We start from the raw sequence: 6,149 nt of genomic DNA, 5'->3' as shown, positions 1-6,149 counted from the left end.
GAGAGGAGGGCGCAAAAAGACCAGGCAGGGTTCTGCTCTGCTGTCCGCAGGGTCACTAGGAGTCAGAATTGACTCCACGGCACTAACAACAAAGTTATACTTTTTCAAAAATGAAGGAAGCTATCCTTCCTAACTTGTGAATTAATTCCCAGATTCCCTTGGTAAAATATTATTTGAATGGAATACCACTCTATAATAAAAAAGAAACTACTGATACGTCCAACAACTTAGATGGATCTCAAGGGCATTACGCTGAGTGAAAAAAGACAACCTCAAAAGGTTCCGTACTGTATGACTCCATTTAAATACTAGTCTCGAAATGACATGATTTGAGAGATGGAGAATAGATTACTGGTGTCCAGGAGTTAGGGAGCGGGTGGTGGGTATGACCATAAAGAGCAGCTCATCCTTAGGGGTGATGGAGCAATTCTGTATCTTGATTGCCATGGTGGTTACATGAATCCATATGCGATAAAATTACATAGAACTACACACAGACACATGCACACAAGTGCGTGTAAAAACTGGTGAAATCTGAATAAAGTCTGAAGATTGTCCCAATGTCAATTTCCTGGTACTATGATGATATTACCTTTGGGAGAAACTGGAAGATTACATGGGATCTCTCTGTACAATTTTTACAACTTCTTATGAGTTTAAATTATTTCAAAATAAAAAGTTAAAAAAAAAAACAAAACCTTATTTAGAAGTATTAGAGATGGAGCCATTTAGAAAAGACCTCAGTGGGAGCTGGCTTTGATGAACGAAGCAACATGAATAATGATGCTGATATGAACTGAGCACTGGTTTCATGCCACTTGATTGGGCATCGTCCCCATGTTGGCATATTTAGTTCATGGGTGATTCATTCAAAAGCTCACTTTATGCAAATCATCTGGGCAGTGGCCTCTTCCCTCCGAGTTAGCTGGATGGTAGGGGCTTGGTCAGAAATCAGAAAGTTTCCCTCTCAGATAATGAGGAAGAGACACAAGATTTACGTCCATGTTTAATGTTTATAAAGGGAAGCTTCCACCACATTTCAAATAATAAGCGCTTTGCCCTGGTTCAAAGGTATTTTCGTGACTTTATATATTTTTGTGACTTTATATAACACATCAAAGAGTCAAAATGCAATAGATAATTTTTTAAAAACTTTTTATTTTAAAATATAGACTCATAAGAAATTGCAAAAATAGTACAGAGAGGTCCCATGAACCCATCACCCAGTGTCCCTTGATGGTTACCTCTTACGTAGCTATAGGACAATATCGAAACCAGGACAAATGACGTTGGTACAGTGTGCGTCTGTAGTTCCATGCCATTTTATCATATCTGTAGATTCGTGGAACAAACACCACAATCGAGAGTAATTATTTTTTACCCTGAGTGTCTTAAGTGCTAATTAATTAAGCTCATTAAGCCTCTAATAGACTCATTCTCACGTTCGGTTAGGAGACAGTTTCACTAGAAGGTGGAGTGGCATCCAAGTACTATGTTGGTTCAGAGAATACTTGGGTTAGATCAGCTGCCTCTTGGATCTTATTTCCAATACTTAGTTTGTAATTCTGCCCCTGATTTTGCTATGGCTTATTTTCAAAGCAAAGCTGCATCTAAACCAGGCTGGTGTGTTTTGGTATTACTTCTATAAAAACTCTCAGGAACACTTTTCTCTAAAGTCAACCTCCACTATCTTACCTTATCTTTTGACTCACAAAATAAGCATTTTATTTTGAAATCTTGAAGAAAAGCAAAATCAGACACAGTTTTACAGCAGGAAATTATGACACTATTTGAAGTGACTTCCTCATTAACCGTTTTTTATTGGCGTCTGTGTAAAAGCCATTTAAAAGGTTAGGCATTGGGCCGGCCCCGTGGCTGAGCGGTTGAGTGCGCGCGCTCCACTGCTGGCGGCCCGGGTTCGGATCCCCGGCGCACACCTACGCACCGCTTCTCCGGCCATGCTGAGGCCGCGTCCCACATACAGCAACTAGAAGGATGTGCAGCTATGACATACAACTGTCTACTGGGGCTTTGGGGGGAAAAGAAAATAAATAAATAAAATAAAAGATTAGGCATTGAATCCAGGACTGTTGTCTTGTTCACTATTCCTATAATTGTGTTTTATTTTTAAAGAGATTGTAACTCCCTGGGGACCAGGTACTTCCCATAATGCCTTGCATGCAGATGCTCAGAAAATATTTGCTGATTGGTTGATCAGCTACTGTGTTCATGGGAACAATAAGAAGAAAGCCCCTGTAATTATGATTTTGATTGTGAATCACTCAAATTTCCAACGTGATCATTTGCTTCTTAAGTTGACAATGCAGATTCTAGGGTGAACATTTCCAACAGTAGTTCTAGCAGATTCCATAAAATTATTTCATTTTATCTCTGCTTGACTCAAGCACCATCTAACACAGAAGATTCCCTGTTGGTCGGAGAAGCGGGCTCAAATTATGCTTTTTTTCATCACTTTCATTTAGAAAAAATGAAACTCCATTTTCCCTCCCATATAGTTTTCTGGATAATCAGAATTCTGTCAGATGAGATTTCTTCTCTTTATTTGCTTCAGAATTTGTTTTTCTCATGAGTGGAAGGTACTCTCAATATGGTTCAGAAAATGAAGGTTTTTCCTCTGTTTAGGGGGCAGATCCTTTGTCACAGAAGCCTGGCTCTGCTCATAATTCCACTTTTAATAGAGTCTTTAAAAGATGACACATATTGATGAAAATAATTCCTGTCCTTAGTATTAATACTTTAATCAGGGTTACTTGACCAGAAGACTCGTAAACAATACCACCGTGGTCCATAGAATTTATTGGGAAATAAACTGTTGCCTGAATTTTTATTTCTAACCTTATAATTCTGGCTGTTTCAAATCCAGATGATTTCACACTATATGATATTTTAAAGTGTCATTTTTAATTTATGAGCATTAATCGTGTTATATATATGGTTTTATATTTTTTTAAATAACATTATCCCAATATTTTTACACACACACATATGCACAGGGGTGGGAAGAACTGGAAGGAATATTCGGAAATGAAAACAGTGGTAATTTCCGAGTGGTGGGCTTAGGGATGATTTTTATTCTCTTTATTGCATTCTTCTAGAATGTCTGAAATGAATGTGTAATTCTTTTATAATCAGACAAAAAAGAAAAAGACACCATTTTTAAAGAGCTGTATCCATGGGGGGCTTTTAATAGTTACTTATTTAATAAATAAACTTTTCCTCCTCATCTCCCTACTTTATCTCATCATAAACCATTCAGTGTTAATAGCAAAATCCAGAAAAGTACATTTTTAAAAATTGTACACATTTATCTTAATTTCTTACGTATTTGTCCCTAAGGGGAGACTGTGCAAGCTGTCTTTCTCTCTCTTTTCTTTCTTCCCATAAGAAGCCATATAAATCCCAGCCTGAGATGCCCAGGGTACCACTTGCCCGGGCAGGTGCTCAAGAATTTGATCCTTTGTGGAGTGGATGTTTCCAATAAGTTTATCCCATCTATGTCTAAAGAGCTTGCACACTTTTCTTTTTATTATAAATTTGGGACAGAAAATGTATGTTTCTTTAGGAAGAAGAATCTTAAAGACTGGTGGTATCTTTTTGGTTCCGACGTCTACAACCTTTTATAGATTTGAGAAAGCCTTTTGGGTTAATCCTTCCTCCCCAGAAGAAGGAAAAAGAAGGGAGGTTGTCCTGCCTGGCAAGTTCAGTATTTGGAAAGAGAAATAACCTGGCTGGCATTTGAGATGGAAAATCTCTAATTAACTCCAGTTGTAGGAAAAGAAAGAAAATTGGACTTAACAATTTGTACAACCAACAAGCCCTTAGCTCCTGGTGGCTGGGGCTGGCGGGAGCCTGTCCTGCTGGTGTTTGTTCCTGCCTCCCTCCTCTGTGAGCCCCTTTCTTAACCTACCAGTGTTTGATGGAGTTTTCTGTCCTGTGTTCACATTCATACTGCCTCAGGGGAATGATGGTTTCCTCTCACTTTCAATCTCCCTTAACTTTAAAATTTCCCCTAGATCAGGGGGTCTTACTGACATGGGTATTACTCAAACAGTAAAGTGCACAGGAATCATCTGAGGATCTTGTTAAAATGCAGATTCTGACTCAGTATTCTGGGATGGGGCCTGAGATTCTGCATTTCTTTTTTTTTTTTTCCTTGAGGAAGATCAGCCCTGAGCTAACATCCATGCCAATCCTCCTCCTTTTTTTTTTTTTTATCCTTTTTCTCCCCAGAGCCCCAGTAGATAGTTGTATGTCATAGCTGCACATCCTTCTAGTTGCTGTATGTGGGATGCGGCCTCAGCATGGACGGAGAAGCGGTGCATCAGTGCACGCCCGGGATCCAAACCCGGGCTGCCAGCAGCAGAGCGCGCGCACTGAACCTCTAAGCCACAGAGCCGGCCCATCTGCATTTCTAACAAGCTCCCGAGCGATGCTGATACCGCAGGTCCACGGACCACACTTTGAGAAACGGGGTTATAACTATGGTCCTGGGCTACCCTCATTGGAATGGCCAGGGGTGTAGATTCCTGGGCCCACCATCTGCATTTTCCCACGCTTCACCAGGTGATTCTCCTACATGTCTAAGTTTGAGAACCTCAGCCTCAGGTTTAAGTGATTTCTAAGTGTGCTGGAAGTCACAGCCATTTTTACTTGTTATTTAAACACCCCTTTCTGGATGGGAAGTAGTTAAAAAGCCACGTTGAAAAGTTGTCTATTGTATAAAATCTGTTAATTTCCTCATTGCCCCAAAGGGACATGGACTGGGGTGGAAAAAAAAACCTAGGAAAATCACAGGCCGTACTTTTGCATTTGTTGATCTAAACAGGTTTCAGTGTAATCCATGGTCAATATCCAGTTTCTGCTGAGTTTGCAAGGCTCCCAGATCATGAAATGTCTTTTGTTCCAGGGAAAAAGAGCTGAGGATGCCAGAAAGATTCTGCTTAAGCCAAGAAAATTCCTCTGTTATAGGTTCATCTGCAAACTCAGGGAAATAGGACTTCAGGAAACTTCCATAGACTTCAGGAAAGGCTAAAAGTAATCCTCCATTTAAAACTGCTATATTGGGCCGGCCCCGTGGCTTAGCGGTTAAGTGCGCGCCCTCCACTGCTGGCGGCCAGGGTTCGGATCCCGGGTGCGCACCGACGCACCACTTCTCCGGCCATGCTGAGGCCGCGTCCCACATACAGCAACTAGAAGGATGTGCAGCTATGACACACAACTATCTACTGGGGCTTTGGGGGAAAAAATAAATAAATAAAAAATTATAAAACTGCTATATTGCACCCGCACGTTCATTGCAGCATTATTTATAATAGCCAAGACATGGAAGCAACTTAAGTGTCCGTTGATGGATGAATGGATGAAGAAAATGTGGTGTATATATACAATGGAATATTATGCAGCCATAAAAAGGAAGGAAATCTTGCTATTTACGACAACATGGATGGACCTTGAGGGCATTATGCTAAGTGAAATAAGTCAGACCGAGAAAGACAAATTCTGTATGATCTCACTTATATGTAGAATCTTAAAAAAAAAAAAAAAAACTTAAGCTCATAGATAGATACAGGGAACATATTGATGATTGCCAGAGGTGGAGGGATGGAGGTTGGGCAAAAAGGGTGAAGGGGGTCAGAGGTACAAACTTCTAGCTATAAAATAAATGTCATAGGATGTAATGTACAATATGGTGACTATAGTTAATAATATTGTGTATTTGAAAGTTGCTAAGAGAGTAGATCTTAAAAGTTCTTATCACAAGAAAAAAATTTTTAACCATGTATGGTGACAGATGTTAACTAGACATATTGTGTTGATGATTTCGCAATATATACAAAAACCAAATCATTATGTTGTGCACTTGAAACTAATATAAGGTTAGATGACAATTATATCTCAATTTTTTTTTTTTAAAAAAAGGAATGTGTATGAAGGGAAAAAAACTGCTATAAACTTCCAAAGATCTTTTTTCTAATATGTATTAATTTAACTTAATTATTTATTGTTGGGAAGTAGTAAGAGAAGTCTAGGCGTTGCATTCAGTATTTTTTAGTCCTCTAAGCTGAAAAATATAGCCATGTAACTGCAAATTTTTTCTCCACCTGCAACGCCCATGGGGCAATTAAGAC

This window comes from Diceros bicornis, chromosome 35 (genome assembly GCF_020826845.1).
Source record: "Diceros bicornis minor isolate mBicDic1 chromosome 35, mDicBic1.mat.cur, whole genome shotgun sequence".
NCBI classification, from domain to species: domain Eukaryota; kingdom Metazoa; phylum Chordata; class Mammalia; order Perissodactyla; family Rhinocerotidae; genus Diceros; species Diceros bicornis.
This window is presented reverse-complemented; position numbering follows the sequence as displayed.